The following is a 22156-nucleotide window of genomic DNA, read 5'->3' on the forward strand; positions in this document are numbered from 1 at the left end:
TGAGAGGGGGAAAGGAGATACGGAGGGAGGGAGGGGGGAAGGAGGGGGGCAGGTGATAGAGAGGGAGGGAAGGAGAGGGGGAGGGAAGGAGAGAGGCGGTAAGGAGAGAGGGAGGAGAGGGGGATGGTGAATGGGGAAGGAGACTGGGGAAGGAGAAGGGGAAAGGAGAAGGGTGAAGGAGGGGGGAAGGAAAGGTGGGGAGGAGAGGGGGGAAGGATGGGGGGGAATGGGAGGAGGGAAGGGGGAAGGAGAAGGGTGGAAGGGGAAGGGGTTAAGGGGGGGTGGAGAGGGGGGAGGAGGGGGAGGAAGGAGAGGAAGGAGCGAAGGAGAGTGGGAGGAAAGGAGAGGGGGGAAGGTGAAGGAGGGGAGACAGAGAGAGCGGGAAGGAGAGGGGGGAAGTGGAGGTGAGAAGGAGTGGGGGGGAAGTAGGGGGAAGAAGGGGAGAATGAGAAGAGGGTAAGAGGGGGATGGAGGAGGGCAATGAGAGGGGGTAGGAGGAAGGAGAGGGGGAAGGGGAGGGAGTAGGGGAAGGAGACGGGGATGGGGAAGGGGAAGGGGAAGGAGGGGGAGGGGAGAAGTAGAGGGGTGTAAGCAGGGGGAAGGAGAAGGGTGGAAGGAGATGGGGGAAGGAGCGAGGGGAAGGAGAGAGGGGATGGAGGGGGGGAAGGAGGGGGGAAGGAGGGCAGGAAGATGTAGGGGAGGAGGGGGGAAAGTTGGGGAAAGGAGAGGGGAGGAAGAACAGAGGGAGGGAAGAACAGAGGGGGTAGGAGAGGGGGGTAGGTGAAGGAGAGGGGGAAGGAGAGAGGGGAAGGGGAGTGAGTGAGGGAAGGAGATGGGGAAGGGGGAAGGAGAAGGGGAAAGGAGAGGGGGGAATGAGAAGGGGGAAGGATAGGGGGAAAGGGGAAGGAGGAAGGGGAGGGGGAAGAAGCAGAGAAAGAGAAGAAGGTAAGAGGGGGAAAGGAGGTAGGCAAGGAGAGGGTGGGGGAAGGAGGGGGGCTGAAGGAGAGGGGGAAGGGAAGGAGGGGGCTAGAAGAGGGGGGTAAGTAGGGCGAAAGAGAAGGGGGAAGGTGAGAGTGGAAGGAGAGAGGAGAAGGGGGGAAGGGGGGAAGAGAGGGAGGAAGGAGGGTGCAGAAGGGGAGAAAGAGAAGGAGGTAAGTGGGGGAAAGGAGGGGGCAAGGAGAGGGGGGAAAGGAGAGAGAGTAAGAAGGGGAAGAAGGGGAGAAAGAGAAGGGAGGTAAGAGGGGGAAAGGAGGGGGTAGGAGGGGGAGGAAGGAGAGGGGGTGAAGAAGAGAGGGGGGAAGGAGAGGTGAGAAAGGAGAAGGGGGAAGGATGGGGGGAAGGAGAAGGGGGGAAGGTGGGGGGAGGAAAGGGGGGAGGAGGGGGGCTGAAGGAGAGGGGGAAGGGAAGGAGGGGGCTAGAAGAGTGGAGTAAGGAGGGCGAAAGAGAAGGGGGAAGGTGAGAGGGGGAAGGAAGGGGATGGAGAAATGGAGGAGAGGGGTGAAGGAGGGGGGAGAAGGGGGAAAGGAGAGAAAGAGATGGGGGTAAAAGGGGGAAGGAGGGGGGAGGGGATGGGAGGCAGGAGGGAGGGAGGGAGGGAAGGAGAGAGGGAGGGAAGGAGAGGGGTGGAAGGAGAGAGGGGGAGGAGGGGTCGAAGGAGAAGGAGGAAGGAGAAGGGGAAGGATGGGGAGAAGGAGAAGGGGGGAAAGTGGGAGGTGTGATGGAGAGGGAAAGGAGAGGGGGGAAGGAGAGCAGGGAGGAGGGCAGACGGAGAGGGGGGAGTACAGGGGGAAGGCGAGGGGGTAGGACAGTGGGAAGGGGGGGAAGATGGGGCGAAGGAGTGGTAAGAAGGGGAAAAAGATAAGGGGGTAACAGGGGGAAGGAGAAGGGGGAAGGAGACGGGGCAGGAGTGGAGGGAAGGAGAGGGGAAGAAGGGGAGGAAGGATAGAGGGAGGGAAGGAGACGGGGAAGGATGGGGGAAGGTGAAGGAGAGGGGGCAAGGAGAGGAGGAGTTAGAGAGGGGGAAGGAGAGGGGGAAGGGGAGGGGAGTAAGGAGAAGGGGAATGAGAAGGGGAAGGAGTGGGGGGCGTTGGAAAGGGGTGCAAAAGGAGAGGGGGGAAAGCGGGGGGAGAAGGAAGGAGGGGAAGAGGAAGGAGGGGAAGGAGACGGAGGGAAGGAGAGGGGAGAAGGGGAGGAAGGAGGGGGGAAGGGGGGGCAAGGAGAGGGTGGAAGGGGGCGAGAAGGAGAAGGGGGTAAGAAAGGGAAAGGAGGGGGCAAGGAAAGGAGGGGGAAGGAGAGGGGAAAGGTGAGGGCGGAAAGAGTGGGAAGGAGAGGGGGAGGAGTGGGGGATGGAGAGGGGGAGGAGGGGTTGAAGGAGAAGGGGGAAGACGGGGGAAGGTGAGGGGGTGGAGAGGGGGAAGGGGGAAGGAGAGCGTGGAGGACAGGGGGAAAGAGGGGGGATGGAGAGTGGGAAGGAGAGAGGAAAGGAGGGGGAAGAAGTGTAGAAAGAGAAGGGGGTAAGAGTGTGAAAGGAGGAGGACAGGGAGAGGGGGGATGGGGAAGGAGAGGGGGAAGGAGAGGGGGAAGGAGAGGGAGAGGAGGGGTAGAAGGGGGGAAGGAGAGGGGATAAGGAGGGGGAAGGAGAAGGGTAGAAGGAGAAGGGGGAAAGGAGAGAGGGGAAGTAGGGGAAGGAGGGGGAAAGGAGAGGGAGGAAGGAGGGGGAGGAGGCGGGAAGGAGAGGGAGGAAGGAGGGGGAAAAAGGGGAGAAAGAGAAGGGCGTAGGAGGCAGGAAGGAGAGGGGAGGAAGGAGAGACGGAGGGAAGGAGACGGGGGAAGGAGAGAGGGAGGGAAGGAGAGGGGGAAGGAATGGGGGATTGTAGAGGGGTGCGAAAGGAGATGGGGAAGGGGTAGGAAGTGGGGGGGTAGGAGGGGGGAAGGAGAGGGGAGAAGGAGGGGGAGAAGGAGGGGGGAAGATGGAGGGAAGGAGAGGGGAGAAGGGGGAGGAAGTGGGGAAAGAGAGGGGGTGAGTGGGGGGAAGAACAGGGGGACGGAGGGGGAAGAAATGTAGAAAGAGAAGGGGTTAAGAGGGTGAAAGGAGGAGGGCAAGGAGAGGAGGGATGGGGTAGTAGGGGGGTAGGAGAGGGGTGTAAGGAGGGGGAAGGAGAAGGGTGGATGGAGAAGGGGAAAGGAGAGAGAGGAAGGAGGGGGGAAGGAATGGGGGCTTGTTAAGGGGTGCGAAAGGAGAGGGGGAAGGGGCAGGAAGTAGAGAGGGGAAGGAGGGGGGAGAAAGTGGGGAAAGGAAATGGAGGGAAGGAGAGGGAAGAAGGGAGAGGAAGGAGGGTGGAAGGAGAGGGGGAAGGAGAGGGGGGATTGGGGGGAGGAGGGGAGAAGGAGGGGTAAGAAGGGGAGAAAGAGAAGGGGGTAAGAAGGGGAAAGGATGGGGAAGGAGAGGGAGAGGGGGAAGGTGAGGGGGGATGGAGGGGGGTAAGGAGAGGGCGTGGAGAGGGGGGAAGGAGAGGGGGAAGGAGAGGGGGAAGGAGAGGGAGAGGAGGGGTAGAAGGGGGGAAGGAGAGGGGAGAAGGAGGGGGAGAAGGAGGGGGGAAGATGGAGGGAAGGAGAGGGGAGAAGGGGGAGGAAGTGGGGAAAGAGAGGGGGTGAGTGGGGGGAAGAACAGGGGGACGGAGGGGGAAGAAATGTAGAAAGAGAAGGGGTTAAGAGGGTGAAAGGAGGAGGGCAAGGAGAGGAGGGATGGGGTAGTAGGGGGGTAGGAGAGGGGTGTAAGGAGGGGGAAGGAGAAGGGTGGATGGAGAAGGGGAAAGGAGAGAGAGGAAGGAGGGGGGAAGGAATGGGGGCTTGTTAAGGGGTGCGAAAGGAGAGGGGGAAGGGGCAGGAAGTAGAGAGGGGAAGGAGGGGGGAGAAAGTGGGGAAAGGAAATGGAGGGAAGGAGAGGGAAGAAGGGAGAGGAAGGAGGGTGGAAGGAGAGGGGGAAGGAGAGGGGGGATTGGGGGGAGGAGGGGAGAAGGAGGGGTAAGAAGGGGAGAAAGAGAAGGGGGTAAGAAGGGGAAAGGATGGGGAAGGAGAGGGAGAGGGGGAAGGTGAGGGGGGATGGAGGGGGGTAAGGAGAGGGCGTGGAGAGGGGGGAAGGAGAGGGGGAGGAGAGGGGAAGGAGAGCAGGGAGGAGGGGGGAGGGAGAGGGGGACGACGCAGGAAGGAGGGGAAAAGAGAGGGGGAGGACAGTGGGAAGGAGGGGGAAGGTGAGGGGAAGAAGGGGAGAAAGAGAAGGGGGTAAGGGGGAATGGAGGAGGGGAGGGGGTAGTAGAGGGGGTAAGGGGAGGCGGGAAGGAGAAGGGGAAGGTGTACGAGAGGGGGAAGGAGAGGGTGGAACGGGAATGATGGGGAAGGAGAAGGGAGAAGAGGAAGGAGAGGAGGGAAACAGAGAGGGGGGGAATGATGGGGGTAGGGGAAGGGTGGCAGGAGAGGGGGGATTGAGAGAGAAGGAAGAAGAAGAATGATAGAGGGAGGGAAGGAGAGGGGGGAAGGAGAAGGGAGAAGAGGAAGGAGAGGGGTAGGAGAGGGGGAAGGAGACGGGGAAGAGGAAGGAGAGGAGGGAAGGTGAGGATGGGAGGAGAGGAGGGAAGGAGAGAGGAGGAAGAAGAAGGTGGATAGAGGGAGGGGGAGGGGGGGAAGGAGATGGGAGGAGAGGGGGGAGGAGAGGGGTAAGGAAAGGGGAGGAAGAAGAAGGATAAAGGGAGGGAAGGAGAGAGGTGGGAAGGAGGGGAGAAAGTGAAGGAGAGGGGGGAGGTAGAGAGGGAGGGAAGGAGAAAGGGGGGAAGGTGAGAGGGGGAAGGAGAGGAGGGAAGGAGGGGGGAGGGGGGAAGGGGAGGGGGGAAGGGGAGGGGGAAGGGGAGGGGGAAGGGGAGGGGGGAGGGGAGGGGGGAAGGAGATGGGGAAGGGGAAGGGGGAAGGGGAGGGGGGAAGGAGAGGGGGAAGGAGAGGAGGGAAGGAGGGGGGAATGGGAGGGGGGGAAGGGGAGGGGGAAGGGAGAAGGAGAGGGGGAAAGGGAGGGGGGAAGGAGATGGGGAAGGGGAAGGGGGAAGGGGAGGGGCGAAGGAGAGGGGGGGAATGAGAGGGGGAAGGAGAAGTGGGAAGGGGAGGGGTGAAGGAGAGGGGGAGTAGGAGAGGTGGGAAGGGGGAAGGAGGAGGGAAGGATAGAGGGGGTAGGAGGGGGGAATGGGAGCGTGGAAGGGGAGGGGGAAGGAAAGGGGGGTAGGAGAGGTGGGAAGGGGGAAGGAGGGGGGAAGGAGAGGGGGGGTAGGAGAGGGGGAATGGGAGTGTGGAAGGGGAGGGGGAAGGAGAGAGGGGTAAAGAGAAGGGAGAAGGAAAGGGGGAAGGAGTGGGGGGATTGGAAAGGGGTGCGAAAGAAGAGAGGGAAGGAGGGGGGAGAAGGAAGGGGGGAAGGAGACGGAGGGCAGGAGAGGGGAGAAGGGGCAGTCAGGAGGCGGGAAGGAGTGGGGGAGGAGACAGGGAAGAGGAAGGAGAGGAGGGAAGAAGAGGGTGGGAGGAGGAGGGAAGGAGAGAGGAGGAAGAAGAAGAAGGATAGAGGGAGGGAAGGAGAGAGGTGGGAAGGAGGGGGGGAGGTGAAGGAGGGGGGAAGTAGAGAGGGAGGGAAGAAGAGGGTGGAAGGAGATGGGAGAAGGAGAGTGGGGAAGGTGAGGTGGGAAGGGGAGCGTGGAAGGGGAGGGGGAAGGATAGGGGGGTAAAGAGAAGGGGGAAGGAAAGGGGGAAGGAGGGGGAGATTGGAAAGGGGTGTGAAAGGAGAGAGGGAAGGAGGGGGGAGAAGGAAGGGGGGAAGGAGAGGGAGGGCAGGAGAGGGGAGAAGGGGCAGTAAGGAGGCGGGAAGGAGAGGGGGAAGGAGAGGAGGAGAAGGTGTAAAAAGAGGGGGGGAAGGAGGGTGAAGAAGGGGAGAAAGAGAAGGAGGTAAGAGGGGGAAAGGAGGGGGGGAGGGGGGAAGGTGAGGGGGGGCGTGGCCAGAGGGGGATGTGGAAGGAGGGGGAGAAGGAGAGGGGGAGGAAAGGAAAGGGGGGGAAGGAGAAGAAGTGGAAGGAGAACGAGCTGGGGGAAGGAAAGGGGGAATAGGGGAAGGAGGGGAAGGAGGGAAGGAGAGGGGGGAAGGAGAGGGGAGAAGGGGGAGGGACGGGTGAAGAGAGGGGGTGCGAAGGAGAGGAGGAACGGGGGAAGGAGAGGGGGAAGGGGGAATGAGAGGTAGAGGGGTAGGGAGGAAGGAGAGGGGGAAGCAGGGGGGAGGAGATGGGGAAGGAGGGGAAGGAGAAGGGGAAGGAGAGGGGAGAAAGAGAAGGGAGTAAGAGGGGAAAAGAGGGGTGAAGGAGAGGGGGAGGGGGAAGGACAGGGGGAAGGGGGAAAGGAGAGGTAGAGGGGTAGGGAGGAAGGAGAGGGGAAGGAAGGGGGGAGGAGATGGGGAAGGAGGGGGAAGGAGAGGGGAGAAAGAGAAGGGAGTAAGAGGGGAAAAGAGGGGTGAAAGAGAGGGGGAGGGGGAAGGAGAGGGAGAAGGGGAAAGGAGAGGTAGAGGGGTAGGGAGGAAGGAGAGGGGAAGGAAGGGGGGAGGAGATGGGGGAGGAGGGGGAAGGAGAGGGGAGAAAGAGAAGGGAGTAAGAGGGGGAAAGGAGGGGTGAAGGAGAGGGGGAGGGGGAAGGAGAGGTAGAGGGGTAGAGAGGAAGGAGAGGGGGAAGCAGGGGGGAGGAGACGGGGAAAGAGGGGTGAGGAGAGGGGAAGGAGAAGGGGGAAGGAGAGGGGAGAAAGAGAAGGGAGTAAGAGGGGGAAAGGAGGGGTGAAGGAGAGGGGGGAGGGGTGAAGGAGAAGGGGGGGGGAAGGACAGGGGGAAGGGGGAAAGGAGATGTAGAGGGGTAGAGATGAAGGAGAGGGGGAGGTGGGGAGGGGGAAGGAGAGGGGGAAGGAGTAGGAGAGGGGGGAAGGAGGGGCGGAAGGAGGGGGGAAGCAGAGGAGAGGAACGAGAGAGGGAGGGAAGGAGGGGGAGGAAGGTGAACGAAAGGGGGAAGGAGAGAGGGAGAGAAGGAGAGAGGGGGAAAGGAGAAGGGGAAAGGGGGGGAGGAGAGAGAGGTAGGGGGGAAGCAGAAGGGGTAGTGATGGAGGGAAGGAGACGGGGGAAGAAAGGGGAAAGGAGTGGGGGTGTTGGAGAGGGGTGCAAAAGGAGAGGAGGGAAAGGAGAGGGGTAGGGGGGGAAGGAGATGGAGTGAAGGAGGGGGGAGAAGGGGGAGGAAGGAGTGGAGGAGGAGAGGGGGAAGGAGAGAGGTGAGGAGAGGACGAAGGAGAGGGAGGGGGAGGGGGAGGGGGAAGGAGGGAAGGAGAGGGGACGGGTGGAATGAGAGGGGGGGAAGGAGGGAGGGAAGGAGAGGGGGCTTGTAGAGGGGTTCAAAAGGAGAGGGGGAAGGGGAAGGAAGTAGGGGGCGAAGGAGGGGGAAGGAGACGGAGGGAAGGAGAGGGGAGAAAGGGGAGGAAGGAGGGTGGATGAGAGGTGGCGGCGAGGGTGGAGTGTTGGGTAAGGGGGGGGCAGGAGAGGGGGAGGGAAGGAGAGGGGGGAAGGAGAAGAGGTTGAAGAAAACAGGGGGAAGGAGAGGGGGAGGGAGTTAGAGAGGGGAGGAGTGAAGGAGAAGGGGGTGGAGAGGGGGGAAGGAGAGGGGAGGGGAATGAGGGAAGGAGAGGCGAGGGGGTGGAAGGAGAGGGAGTTGGGGCTGGAGGGGGAAAGGGGAAGGATAGAGGGGGAAGGAGAGGGGAGGGAAGGAGAGGGGAGGGAAGGGAAAGAGAGGGGGGAAGGAAAGGGAGAGGTGTAGGGGGGAAGGAGAGGGGCACAGAGTAAGGAGGGAGGAAAGGTGGAGAAGGGGAAAGGAGAGGGGGAAGGGGAAGGGGAAGGAGGGGGTAGGGGAAAGGAGAGGGGGAAGGGGAAGGGGAAGGAGGGGGTAGGGGAAAGGAGAGGGGGAAAGGGGATGGGGAGGGCGAACGAGAGGGGGAAGGGGAAGGAGAGGGGGGTAGGAGCAGGAAGGAGAGGGGGAAGGGGGAAGCAGAGGGGAGGAAGAAGAGGAAGGAGAGAGTGAGGGAAGGAGATGGGAGGAATGTGAACGAGAGGGGGAAGGAGAGGGGGAGGGGGGAAGGAGAGGGAAAGGGGTAGGGAGAAGGAGAGGGAGAGGTGGAGAAGGAGAGGGGGATGGGGAAAGAGGGGGGATAGGTGGGGGAGTGGTACAGGGAAGAAGAGGGGGGAAGGGGATGGAGGGGGAGGGGGAAGGAGAGGGGGAAAAGTGGAAGGAGAGGGGTGAAGGAGGGGGAAGGAGAGGGGGGGAGGAGAGGGGGAAGGAGAAGGGGGAAGGAGAGGGGGAAGGAGAAGGGGGAAGGAGAGGGGGCCAAGGAGGGATGAGGAGAGGGAGAGGGGTAAGGAGAGGGAAAAGGGTAGGGGGAAGGAGAGGGAGAGGTGGGGGAGGGAGGTGGAGGAATGTGAACGAGACGGGGAATGAGAGGGGCGGAAGGAGAGGGGGAAGGAGAAGGGGGAAGGAGAAGAGGGTAGGGATTGGGGAAGGAGAAGAGGGAAGGAGAGGGGGTAGGGATGGGGGGAAAGAGAGGGGGAAGGAGAGGGGGCGAAGGAGGGGTGAGGAGTGGGGGAGGGGGGAAGAAGAGGGAGAGGGGTGGGGGGGAGGTGGGGAAGGAGAGGGATCGGGGAAAAGAGATGGAGGGGAGGGGGAAGGGGAAGAGGAAGGAGAGGGGCGAAGGAGGAGAAACGGGGAAGGAGAGGGGAGGTCAGAGAGGAAGGAGAGAGGGAGGGAAGGGTGGGATGGAGGGGGGAAGGAGAAGGGGGAAGGAGAGGGGGAAGGAGAAGGGGAAGGAATGGGGAAGGTGTGGGGGCATGGAGAGGGGTGCGGAAGGAGAGGGTGGAATGGAGAGGGAGAAGGAGATGGAGGAAAGGCGAAGGGGAGGGAGAGAGGGAGGGAAGGAGCGGGGGAAAGGAGAAAAGGTGGAAGAAGACGGGGAAGGAGAGGGGGAGGGAGTTGGAGAGGGGAGGGGGTGAAGGAGAAGGGGAAGGAGAGGGGGGAAGGAGAGGGGGAGGGGGGAAGGAGCGGGGGGAAGGAGCGGGCAAAGGAGAAAAGACGGGGAAGGAGAGGGGGAGGGAGTTGGAGAGGGGAGGGGGTGAAGGAGAGGGGGAAGGAGAGGGGGGAAGGAGAGGGGGAGGGGGGAAGGAGCGGGGGAAAGGAGAAAAGGTGGAAGAAGACGGGGAAGGAGAGGGGGAGGGAGTTGGAGAGCGGAGGGGGTGAAGGAGAGGGGGGAGGGGGGAAGGAGAGGGGGGAAGGAGCGGGGGGAAGGAGCGGGGGAAAGGAGAAAAGGTGGAAGAAGACGGGGAAGGAGAGGGGGAGGGAGTTGGAAAGGGGAGGGGGTGAAGGAGGGTGGAAAGGAGGGTGGGAAGGAGAGGGGGAGGGGAAGGAGAGGGGGGATGGAGAGGGGGAGAGGGGAAAGGAGAGGGGGAGGGAGTTGGAGGGGGGGAGAGGGGGAAGGAGGGTGGGAAGGAGAGGGGGAGAGGGGGAAGGAGCGGGGGGAAGGAGCGGGAGAAAGGAGAAAAGGTGGAAGAAGACGGGGAAGGAGAGGGGGAGGGAGTTGGAGAGGGGAGGGGGTGAAGGAGGGGGGGAGGAGGGGGGAAGGAGAGGGGGAGGGGGGAAGGAAGGGGGGAAGGAGAGGGGGAGAGGGGAAAGGAGAGGGGGAGGGAGAGGGGGAAGGAGGGTGGGAAGGAGAGGGGGAGAGGGGGAAGGAGAGGGGGAGAGGGGAAAGGAGAGGGGGAGGGGGAAGAAGAGGGGGAGGGGGAGGGGGGGAAGGAGAGGGGGAGGGAGTTGGAGGGGGCAGGGGGTGAAGGAGAGGGGGAAGGAGAGGGGGGAAGGAGAGGGGGAGAGGGGGAAGGAGAGGGGGAGAGGGAAGGAGAGTGGGAGGGGAAGGGGGGGAAGGAGAGGGGGCGAAGCAGAGGAGGGGAAGCAGAAGGAGAGGGGTGAAGGAGAAGGGGTGGTAGGAGATGGGAGAAGGGGGGGAGGGAAGGGAGAAGAAGCAGAGAGGGGGAAGGTGAAGGAGATGGTGAAGGAGAGAGAGGGATGGAAGAAGAGGGGTGAAGGGCGAAGGAGAGGGGGCGAAGGAGAGGGCGAGGAGGTGTGGAAGGAGAGGAGGAGGAGAGGGGTAGGAAAGGGGGGAAGGAGAGGAAGGAGAGGGGAGGACAGTGGGAAGGAGAGGGTGAAGGAGACAGGGAAGGAGGGGGAAGAAGGGGAGAAAGAGAAGGGGGTAAGGGGGAAAGGAGGGTGAAGGAGAGGGGTAGAAGGAGAAGGGGAAGGAAAGGGGAGAAGGAGAGGGGGAAGGAGAGGAGAGGAAGGAGAGGGCGGAAGAGAGGGGGAGGTGAAAGGGAAAGGGGGGGGAAGTAGAAGGGTGATGGAGAACGGGGAAGGAGAGGGGGGAAAGAGTGCGGGAGGAAGGAGAGGGGGAAGGAGAGGAAGGAGAGAGGGAGGGAATGAGAGAGGGGGGAATGGGGGGATGGAGGACGGGGAAGGAGAGGGGGAGGAGGAGTGGGGGGAGGAGTGGAGGTGTGGAAATGGGGGGAAAGGACAAGGCGGAAGGATTGGGGGGAGGAGTGAGGGGAAGGAGAGGGGGGAAGGAGAGGGGGGAAGTAGTGGGAGGAAGGAGACGGGGGAGGAGTTGGGACAGAATGAGAGAGGGGAGAAGGAGAGAGGGGAGGAGAGAGGGGAGGAAGGAGAGGAAGGAGAGAGGGTGGGAATGAGAGCGGGGGGATGGAGGGGGGATGCAGGAGGGGAGGCAGGGGAAGGAGAGGGGGGAAGGAGAAGGGGGAAGGAGAAGGGAGAAGGAGAGGGAGGGGAGGAGTGGGGGGGAAGGAGGGGGGAAGGATAGGGGAAGGAGGGGGAGGGGGAGGAGTGGGGGGGAGGATGGGTGAAGGATAGGGGAAGGAGACGGAGGGAAGGAGAGGGGGAAGGATGGGGGAAAGAGATGGAGGGAAGGAGAAGGTGGAAGGAGTTGGGGGGAGGAGTGGGGGTTTGGAGAGGGGTGCGAAAGGACAGGGTGGAATGGAGAGGGGGAAGGAGAAGGGGAAGGAGAGGAGGGAAGGAGAGGGAGATGGTGGGGGGTAGAAAAGGAGGAAGGAGACGGAGGGAACGAGAGGGGGAAGGTAAGGGGGAAGGAGAGAGGGGGAGGAGAGGGGAGAGGAGAGGGGGAAGGAGATGGAGGGAAGGAGAGGGGGAAGGAGAGGGGGAAGGAGACGGAGGGAAGGAGAGGGGGAGGAGAGGGGGAAGGAGATGGAGGGAAGGAGAAGGGGGGAAGGAGACAGGGAAAGGAGAGGGGGAAGGAAAGGGGGAAGGAGAGGGGGAAGGAGACGGAGGGAAGGAGAGGGGGAAGGAGATGGAGGGAAGGAGGAGGGAAGGAGGGGGGAAGGAGGATGGGAGGAGAGGAGGAAGGAGAGGGCCAAGGAGAGGGGGAGGAGGGGGTGAAGGAGAGGGGGGAAGGGGGGAAGCAGAGGGGGCAAGCGGAAGGATGGGGGAAGGAGAGGGGGAAGGAGAGGGGGAGAAGGAGACGGGGGAAGAAGACAGGGGGAAGAAGAAAGGGAGTGCAGAGGAGAGGGAGACAGGGGGAAGGAGGGGGATGGGGAGGAGAGGGGGAATAGGGAAGGAGGGGGATGGGGAGGAGAGGTGGAATGGGGAAGGAGGGGGATGGGGAGGAGAGGGGGAATGGGGAAGGAGGGGGAGGGGAGGAGAGGTGGAATGGGGAAGGAGGGGGAGGGGAGGAGAGGTGGAATGGGGAAGGAGGGGGAGGGGAGGAGAGGTGGACGGGGAAGGAGGGGCAAAAGGTGTGGGAAAAAAGAGGGGGAGGGGAGGAGAGGTGGAATGGGGAAGGAGAGGGGGAGGGTGTAAGGAGAGGGGAAGGAGAGTGGGAGGGGGCGGAGAGGGGATTGGGGAAGGAGGGGGGAAGGTGGGGAGGGGGTAGGGGGAAGGAGAGGAGGGCAGAAGGCGAGGGGGGAAGGAGGGGGGAAAGGAGAAGGGGGAAGGAAAGGGGGAAGGTGTGGGGGTGTTGGAGAGGCGTGCGAAAGGTGAGGGGGAAAGGAGAGGGGTAGGGGAGAGAAGGGGGAGGAAGGAGAGGGGAAGGAGATGTGGAAGGAGAGGGGGAGGGGGGAAGGTGAGGGAGGGGGGTTAGGGAGTGGAGGGGGAAGGAGACGGAGGGAAGGAGAGGGGGAAGGATAGGGGGAAGGAGAGGGGGAAGGAGAGGGGGAAGGAGAGGGGAAGGAGACGGAGGGAAGGAGAAGGGGGGAGGAGTTGGGGGGAGGAGTGGGGGTTTGGAGAGGGGTGCGAAAGGAGAGGGTGGAATGGAGAGGGGGAAGGAGAAGGGGAAGGAGAGGAGGGAAGGAAAGGGACATGGTGAGGGGGTAGAAAAGGAGAAGGAGACGGAGGGAACGAGAGGGGGAAGGTGAGGGGGAAGGAGAGAGGGGGAAGGAGAGGGGAGAGGAGAGGGGGAAGGAGACGGAGGGAAGGAGAGGGGGAAGGATAGGGGGAAGGAGAGGGGGAAGGAGAGGGGGAAGGAGAGGGGAAGGAGACGGAGGGAAGGAGAGGGGGAAGGATGGGGGAAGGAGACGGAGGGAAGGAGAAGGGGGGAGGAGTTGGGGGGAGGAGTGGGGGTTTGGAGAGGGGTGCGAAAGGAGAGGGTGGAATGGAGAGGGGGAAGGAGAAGGGGAAGGAGAGGAGGGAAGGAAAGGGACATGGTGAGGGGGTAGAAAAGGAGAAGGAGACAGAGGGAACGAGAGGGGGAAGGTGAGGGGGAAGGAGAGAGGGGGAGGAGAGGGGAGAGGAGAGGGGGAAGGAGACGGAGGGAAAGAGAAGGGGAAGGAGACGGAGGGAAGGAGAAGGGGAAGGAGAGGGGGAAGGAGACGGAGGGAAGGAGAGGGGGAAGGAGGGGGGAAGGAGACGGAGGGAAGGAGAAGGGGAAGGAGAGGGGGAAGGAGACGGAGGGAAGGAGAGGGGGAAGGAGGGGGGAAGGAGACGGAGGGAAGGAGAAGGGGGAAGGAGACAGGGAAAGGAGAGGGGGAAGGATGGGGGAGGAGAGTGGGAAGGAGATGGAGGGAAGGAGAAGGGGGAAGGAGACAGGGAAAGGAGAGGGGGAAGGATAGGGGGAGGAGAGGGGGAAGGAGATGGAGGGAAGGAGAAGGGGTGGAAGGAGAGGGGGAAGGAGAGGGGAAAGGAGAGGGGGAAGGAGAGGGGGAAGGAGACGGAGGGAAGGAGAGGGGGAAGGAGATGGAGGGAAGGAGAGGGGGAAGGAGGGAGGAAGGAGGATGGGAGGAGAGGAGGAAGGAGAGGGGCAAGGAGAGGGGGGGTGAAGGAGAGGGGGGAAGGGGGGAAGCAGAGGGGGCAAGCAGAAGGATGGGGGAAGGAGAAGGGGTGGTAGGAGTCGGGGAGAAGGAGACGGGGAGAAGGAGACGGGGAGAAGGAGACAGGGGGAAGAAGAGAGGGAGTGCAGAGGAGAGGGAGAGGGGGGGGAAGGAGGGGTGGAGAAGAGGGAAGGAAAGGGGGAAGGTGTGGGGTTGTTGGAGAGGCGTGCGAAAGGAGAGGGGGAAAGGAGAGGGGGAAGGGGGAGAAGGGGGAGGAAGGAGAGGGGAGGAGAGGTGGAAGGAGAGGGGGAGGGGGGAAGGTGAGGGAGGCAAGGAGTGGGAAGAAGGGGAGAAAGAGAAGGGAGTAAGATGGGGAAAGGAGGGGGGAAGGAGAGGGAGAGGGGGAAGGTGAGGGGGGAGGGTCCGGGAGGGGGAAGGAGAAAGGGGAATTAGAGAGGCAGAAAAGGAGAGGAGGCAAGGAGAAGAGGTGGAAGGAGACGGGTGGAAGGAGAGGGGGAGGGGGGAAGGAGGAGGGAAGGAGAGGGGTTTGGGGTGAAGGATGGGTGGGAGGAGAGGGGGGAAGGTGAGGGGGAGGGAGGAAGGAGGGGGAAAGGTGAGGGGGAGAGGGGAAGGAGGGGAAAGGTGAGGGGGAGGGGGGAAGGGGGAAGGGGAGGATGAAGGAGGGGGAGGGGGAAGGAGGGAAGGAGGGGGCAAGGAGAGGGGGTCAGCAGAGGGGGGAAGTGGAAGGAGAGGGGGAAGGAGAGGGAGGAAGGAGAAGGGGTGGAAGGAAACAGGGAGAAGGAGACAGGGAGGGGGTGAAGGAGTGGGGAAGTGGAAGGAGGGGGCAAAAGACAGGGAGTAGGGGAAGGAGGGGGTAGGGGGAAGGAGGTTGGGGGAAGAGGTGGGGGAAAAGAGGTTTGGGGAAGGAGATGGGGGAAGGAGATGGGGGAAGGAGATGGGGGAAGGAGATGGGGGAAGGGGAAGGAGGGGAGGGGGGAAGGGGAAGGGAAGGAGACGGGGATGGAGGGGGGAAATAGAAGGGGAAGGGGGATGGAAGGGGTAGGAGGGGGGAAGGAGTGGTGGGGCAGAAGGGGAAATGGAGAGGGGGAAAGGAGAAGAGGGAAAAAGAGGAGTGAAGGAGAAGGGGAAGGAAAGGGGGAAGGGGTGGGTGGAAGGAGTGGGGGAGTTGGAGAGGGGTGCGAAAGGAGAGGGGGAGGAAAGGGGGAAGAAGGGGAGAGAAGGAAGGGGGAAGGAGATGGAGGGTAGGAGAAGGGAGAAGGGAGAGGAAGGAGGGGATACGAGAGGGGAATGAGAGGGGGTCGGAGAGTGGGGAGGGGGTGGAAGGAGAGGGGGGAAGGAGAGGGAAGAAAGGGAGAAAGAGAAGGGCGTAAGGGGGGAAAGGAGGGTGTAAGGAGCGGGAGAGGGGGGAAGGTCAGTGGGGAGGAAGGGCCAGAGGGGGGAGGGGGAAGGAGAGGGGCAGGGGAGGAGGAGGGTGAGCAGGAAGGAGGGAAGGAGAGGGGGAAGCAGGGTAGATGCAGAAGGAGAGGGGGAAGGGGGGGAGGAGAGGGGAGGGAGAGGGGAGAAAGAGAAGGGAGTAATATGGGGAAGGAGGGGTGAAGGAGAGCGGAAGGGGAAGGAGTGGGGGAGTGGGGAGGAGAGGGGGAGGGGGGAGGAGGGGAGGGGAAGGAGGGAAGAAGAGGGGGAAGCAGGGGGGATGCAGAAGGAGAGGGGGAGGAGGGGGGAGGAGAGGGGAAGGAAAAGGGGGAAGGAGTGAGGAGAAAGAGAAGGGAGTAAGAGGGGAAAGGAGGGGTGAAGGAGAGGGGGAGGGTGAAGGAGAGTGGAGGGGGAAGGAGAGGGGGGAGGGGAAGGAGAGGGGGGCAGGAGAGAGGGAGGGAAGGAGATGGGGAAAGAGGGGGGATGGAGAAGGGGTGGAAGGAAACAGGGAGAAGGAGACAGGGAGGGGGTGAAGGAGTGGGGAAGCGGAAGGAGGGGGCGAAAGACGGGGGTAGGGGAAGGAGGGGGTAGGGGGAAGGAGGTTGGGGAAGAGGTGGGGGAAAAGAGGTTTGGGGAAGGAGATGGGGGAAGGAGATGGGGGAAGTAGATGGGGGAAGGAGATGGGGGAAGGAGGTTGGGGGAAGGAGATGGGGAAGGAGATGGGGAAGGAGATGGGGAAGGAGATGGGGAAGGAGATGGGGGAAAGAGATGGGGGAAGGAGATGGGGGAAGGAGATGGGGGAAGGAGATGGGGGAAGGAGATGGGGGAAGGAGATGGGGGAAGGAGATGGGGGAAGGAGATGGGGGAAGGAGATGGGGGAAGGAGATGGGGGAAGGAGATGGGGGAAGGAGATGGGGGAAGGAGATGGGGGAAGGAGATGGGGGTAGGAGATGGGGAAGGAGATGGGGGAAGGAGATGGGGGAAGGAGATGGGGGAAGGAGATGGGGGAAGGAGATGGGGGAAGGAGATGAGGGAAGGAGATGGGGGAAGGAGATGGGGGAAGGAGATGGGGGAAGGAGATGGGGGAAGGAGATGGGGAAGGAGGTGGGGGAAGGAGATGGGGGAAGGAGATGGGGGAAGGAGATGGGGGAAGGAGATGAGGGAAGGAGATGGGGGAAGGAGATGGGGGAAGGAGATGGGGGTAGGAGATGGGGGAAGGAGATGGGGGAAGGAGATGGGGGAAGGAGATGGGGGTAGGAGATGGGGGAAGGAGTTGGGGGAAGGAGATGGGGGAAGGAGACGGGGGAAGGAGACGGGGGAAGGAGACGGGGGAAGGAGACGGGGGAAGGAGACGGGGGAAGGAGACGGGGGTAGGAGACGGGGGAAGGAGTTGGGGGAAGGAGACGGGGGAAGGAGACGGGGGCCGATGGAGATGGTGATGTGGGGAAAGGAAATGGAAATGGGGAAAGGTGAAGTGGGAGAATTGGTGCAGGACAACAATAAGGTAATTTGGAGATTTGATGCGGGGCAGGCCATAATTCGAGAATACTGGTCGTGGAAGCCGACATGGGGGAATTGTTGCAGGGAAACACTAAATGGAAGAAGTGGTGCACAGTGGAACGAAATGAGAGAATTGAGAGACATTGCAGCAGGAAATGGGAGAATTAGAGTATGGCACCCCGAAATGGGGGGAGAATTGGTGGACGTCAGGAAATGAGAGGTTTGGTACACAATGCCATTACATTAGAAAATTGGGGTGGATTGCCAATGGGAGAATAGGGGCAGGGAATCAGTAAAAAGGAGAAATGTTGCAAGCATCAGGAAATAGGAGTTTCAGTTCAGCGCACCCCAAAATGACCAAATGTGAGGAGGGAACCAATCCGTGTAAGAAGTCTATCAGAGAACAGTTACATGGGCATCAATACTTGGAGACTTGCTCGAGAGAGTGTACACGTGAGAGAGGGATTGCGAGTGAGGGTGTGTGTATGAGTGAGAGTGTACACGTGAGAGAGGGATTGCGAGTGTGTGAGTGAGGGGGTGTGTGTGTGCGTGTATGAGAGAGAGTGTACATGTGCGAGTGAGAGAGAGTGTGCACATGCAGGACGTACACAGTTAATGGTAGTGCCCTGGGGAATGTTGTTGAACAGAGAGACCTCGGGGGGCAGGTACATAGTTCCTTGAATGTGGTGCCACAGGTAGGCAGGGTCACAGGGTGGTGAAGGAGGCATTTGGCAGGCTTGCCTTTATCGGGCAGAGCACTGAGCCCAGGAGTTGGGACGCCATGTTACAGCTGTACAAGACATTGGTGAGGCCACATTTGGAGGACTGCATACCATCCTGTTCACCCTGCTGTAGGAAGGAGGTTATTAAACTGCAAAGGGTGGGAAACAGATTGACAAGGATGTTCCCCCAACTGGAAGGCCTGAGTTATAAGGAGAGGCTGGGACATTTTCCCCTGGAGCACTGGAGGCTGAGGGGTGACTGTACAGAGGGTTATAAAATCATAAAGGGGATAGGTTTAAGGTGAGATGGGAAAGATTTAAAAGGGACCTGAGAGGCAACTTTTTAACTCAGTGTGGTGGTTATATGGAAGGAGAGGAAGTGATAGAGGTGAGTACAATTCCAACATTTAAAAGACATTAGTATAGGGGTGAGGGTAGGAAAAGTGAAAATGGGCCTGGCTCAGCTTAGGAAAACTGGTCAGCATGGACCAGTTAGGCCGAATGGCCTGTTTCCTTGCTGTGCTAATGATCTAGATGAAAGAAATGAGGACATTCTGACTAAGTTTGCAGATGATACAAAGATAGGTAGAGGGACAGGTAGCATTGAGGAGGTGGGGAGGCTGCAGAAGGATTTGGACAGGTTAGGAGAGTGGGCAAAGAAGTGGCAGATAGACGACAATGTGGGAAAGTGTGAGGTGGAGGAATAGAGGCAGAGAGGCATGGACTGTTTTCGAAATGGGGAGAAAATTCAGGAATCTGAAGTGCAGAGAGACTTGGGAGTTCCCGTCCAGGATTCTCTCAAGGTAAACCTGCAGGTTGAGTCAGTAGTTAGGAAGGCAAATGCAATGATGGCATTTATTTTGAGAGCGCTTCATTATAAAAGCAGGGATGTATTTCTGAGGCTCTATAAAGCTCGGGTCAGACCACATTTGGAGTATTTACACAGTTTTGGGCCCCATATCTCAGGAAGGATGTACTGACCCTGGAACGTGTTCAGGGGAGGTTCACGAGAACGGTCCCAGCGATGAAAAGCTTAACACATGAGGAATGTGTGAGGACTCTGGGTCTATACTCAATGGAGTTCAGAAGGATGAGGGGGTGGAGGATCTAATAGAAACTTACAGAATACTGAATGGCCTGGACAGAGCGGATGTTGGGAAGATGTTTCCATTTGGTCGGAGACTCTGGGACCCAATGGCACAGCCTTAGAGTAAAGGGAAGAGCTCTTAGTACAGAGATAAGGAGAAACTTGTTGAGCCAGAGAGTGGGGACTCTGTGGGATTCATTCCCACTGAAGGCTGGGAGGCCCAGCTCACTGAGTATATTTAAGACTGAGATCGATAGGTTCTTCATTGTCAATTCCAGAACCTGTTTACAGTGAAAGCCTGAGATAATGTCCCATTCCAGCAGTGTAAGGAGCGATTTACTCTGTATCTAACTCCATTCGCTACCCGCCCTGGAGATTTAAATGGGGACAGTTTAATGGGAGCTTTATTTTGTATGGAACCCTGTGCTCCCTCTGCCCTGGGAGTGTTTGCTGGGAACACTGTATAACCTCTGTGATATGGATCCTATGAAGATTGATGGGAGACAGTGTAAATGGAATTGTCAGGGTCCAATTCCTTCACGTGGATGAGAGAAGGTCTCCAATTGGAATTGTGAGAAAAATTGGTGCCCGTGGGACTGAAGGGTCAGTAACAGAATGAAGACACCATTGGCTCAGGGACAGGAGACAGGATAGAGGGTAATGAGGGTTTCAGACTGGAGGGAGCTACAGGCACATACAAGCTGGGAACTGTTTTCAGTAAAAGGCAATTGGTCCCAGGTCACTGCGGAGTGTAATAATCTGATGCCTTTCCCTCACTATCCCCCTCCAATCCCTGGGAAGATCTGCTCCCACACCATGTTCCATCCTAACTGCAGAGTGTGTTTACACGTTGATACATCGGAACTGGGCAGGGGTGCTTTTAAACCTGGGATCTTGCTGTGTAACTTATCTCCATTATGCTCTCGCTCCCCCTTTTAACTCATCTTTTCTCTCTTTTATCCCAAGGAACTTTTGTTTGGAAATCTGCAACGTGAAGATCCAAAATGTTCGAGGCCAGGAAAGAACAACCTCCAGAGGGGGAGCACGGGCCTGAGGCCTGAGGCCTGGTCAACAGGCTGCACCCCCTGGGGGTCCACGTGAGTTGTGTGTTTATTTACCCCGAGGTTTAATCTCCTCTGGGGGACTCTGAGTTTTAAGGGCCTCTGGGTAACTGGCTCCTGTCAGATTGTGGCCCTGTCATTTTTAAAACAGGTTTGAAGCCTGGGGCGAAAGTATGTCAATTCCCAGGATCTGAGAGGCAGGACTGCCCCAGGGGGGAATTAAAACCCAAATGATGTGACCCTCTCAAAAGATTTGTCATAGAGTCAGAGTAATGTGGGTTATCGAGAGGGCAGGATGAGAAAATTTGGCAGTGAGAGAAAGAGAGTGAGAGAAAGGTTTAAAAAATTGAGAGAACTGGGGAAACAGAAGGGGAGAGAGAGGGAGAGGCATTTTGAGATTGTGAAATCGCTGCAATGTTTGATTCTGGGGTGACAGGAAATAATTAAACTGAAGCAGCATCACAGAGGGGAGAAATGGTCAGAGTAATTAGCTGCTGCTGCATTGTTGCATGTGGGATCTTGCTGTGCACCAACTGCCCCAATACTACCATTGCAGGCAGTGAGTGTTTTAATCAGCTAACCCGTCATTTCAAAGTTTTTCCAAGGGTTTAGCATAAAAATGCAGCTCATTGCCCGATATATTTGTGTTTGGATGTTGCTGAGAGATTGTGTCACTGAGAGAGGAAAACCTGGCATCTTGCTGTGCACTCATTCTGTAATGATTTTCCTCCTTTCAACTAATGCTGTCTCTTTCCTCCCACGGGCCATTTGAAGATTCAAAGAGAGAAACTTTAGGATCAGGAGACCTTGGAACAACAGCTATCTCCAGAGGAGACACGGTCTGAGGCCTGAGGCCTGGTCGATAGGTTGCACTGTGTGGGCAGGATTCTGTGTTTATTTACCTCAAAGATTAATCTCCTTTTGTGGACACTTGGTTTTAGGGACCTCTGGTTAACTGGCTCCTGTCAGATTGTGGGCCTGTTGGTTTTAAAACAGCACCTGGACCATATCTCTCCAAACCCTTCGTATTCATCTACCCATCCAGATGCTTTAAAATGTTGCAATTGTACCAGCCTCTACCACTTCCTCTGTCAGCTCATTCCATACACGTACTACTCTGTGCGTGAAAAAGTTGCCCCTTAGATCTCTTTTATGTCTTTCCCCTCTCACCCTAAACCTATGCCTCTCATTCTGGACTCCCCCACCGCAGGGAAAAGACTTTGTCTATTTATCCTTTCCATACTCCTAATGGATGGGGGAAGGAGGGGCGAAAGGTGTGGGAAAGGATGGTAAAGGCTCCTTTACTCGAGGTCCCTGATCAAATCCGGTTCGTTGCACAACACCAGATCCAGAATTGCCTTCTCCCTGGTAGGCTCCAGTACAAGCTGTTCTAAGAATCCATCTCGGAGGCACTCCACAAACTCTCTTTCTTGGGGTCCAGTACCATCCTGATTCTCCCAGTCTACCTGCATGTTGAAATCCCCCATAACAACTGCAGTAATATCTTTGTGACAGGCCAATTTCAGCTCCTTATTCAACCTACACACTACATCGAGGCTACTGTTTGGGGGCCTGTAGATAACTCCCAACAGGGTATTTTTACCCTTAGAATTTCTCAGCTCTATCCATACTGACTCTACATCCCCTGATTCTAGGTCCCCCTGCGCAACGGACTGAATATCATTCCTTACCAACAGGGCCACCCCATCGCCTCTGCCAGTCAGTCTGTCCTTACGATGTACAGCACAGAAACAGACCCTTCAGTCCAACACATCTACACAGACCAGATATCCCAACCCAATCTAGTCCCACCTGCCAGCACCTGGACCATATCTCTCCAAACCCTTCGTATTCATCTACCCATCCAGATGCCTTTAAAATGTTGCAATTGTACCAGCCTCTACCACTTCCTCTGTCAGCTCATTCCATACACGTACCACTCTGTGCGTGAAAAAGTTGCCCCTTAGATCTCTTTTATATCTTTCCCCTCTCACCCTAAACCTATGCCTCTCATTCTGGACTCCCCCACCGCAGGGAAAAGACTTTGTCTATTTATCCTTTCCATACTCCTAATGATTTTGTAAACCTCTATAAGGTCACCCCATAATCTCCGACGCTCCAAGCAAAACAGCCCCAGCCTGTTCAGCCTCTCCCTATAGCTCAAATTCTCCAACCCTGACAACATCCTTGTAAATCTTTTCTGAACCATTTCAAGTTTCACAACATCTTTCCGATAGGAAGGAGACCAGAATTGCATGCGATATTCTAACAGTGGCCTAACCAATGTCCTGTACAACCGCAACATGACCTCCCAACTCCTGTACTCAATACTCTGACCAATAAAGGAAAGCATATCAAACGCCTTCTTCACTAGCCTAGCTACCTGCGACTCCACTTTCAAGGAGCTATGAACCTGCACTCCAAGGTCTCTTTGTTCAGCAACACTCCCTAGGACCTTACCATTAAGTGTATTAGTCCTGTTAAGATTTGCTTTCCCAAAATGCAGCACCTCACATTTATCTAAATAAAACTCCATCTGCCACTTCTCCGCCCATTGGCCTATCTGGTCCAGATCCTGTTGTAATCGGAGGTAACCCTCTTCGCTGTCCACTACACCTCCAATTTTGGTGTCATCTGCAAACTTACTAACTGTGCCTCACATCCAAATCAAATCAGAAAGTGCTGGAGGAAGTCAGTAGGTCTGGCAGGAGATGTGGACAGAAAAACAGTCCTGTGTGCATCTCCTTCAGAACCCATTGCCCGGGTGGTACAGTGTCCTGGGTGATAGCTTTATAACAGCTTCACCCCCAGGTGATCTTTGAAACAAACAGCAGTCTACTTGAATCCCTGGATTTTTCTGCAGGTGACATTTTTAACCAACCTGTTCAGACGTGTCATGTCCCACTTGTGAAGCAGGTGGGCCTTGAGAAGCCAGGCCTTGTTA

General features: G+C 58.8%; 1 pseudogene; it reads left to right on the top strand.

The window, feature by feature from the left end:
• Nucleotides 1-5937: 5937 nt before the first annotated feature.
• The window catches only part of LOC148137578 (uncharacterized), a 43033-nt pseudogene continuing 26814 nt past the window's right edge, over nt 5938-22156 (top strand).

This window comes from Chiloscyllium plagiosum, unplaced genomic scaffold (genome assembly GCF_037043375.1).
Source record: "Chiloscyllium plagiosum isolate Xiang-an unplaced genomic scaffold, Cpla_swu_hap1 HiC_scaffold_42, whole genome shotgun sequence".
NCBI lineage: Eukaryota > Metazoa > Chordata > Chondrichthyes > Orectolobiformes > Hemiscylliidae > Chiloscyllium > Chiloscyllium plagiosum.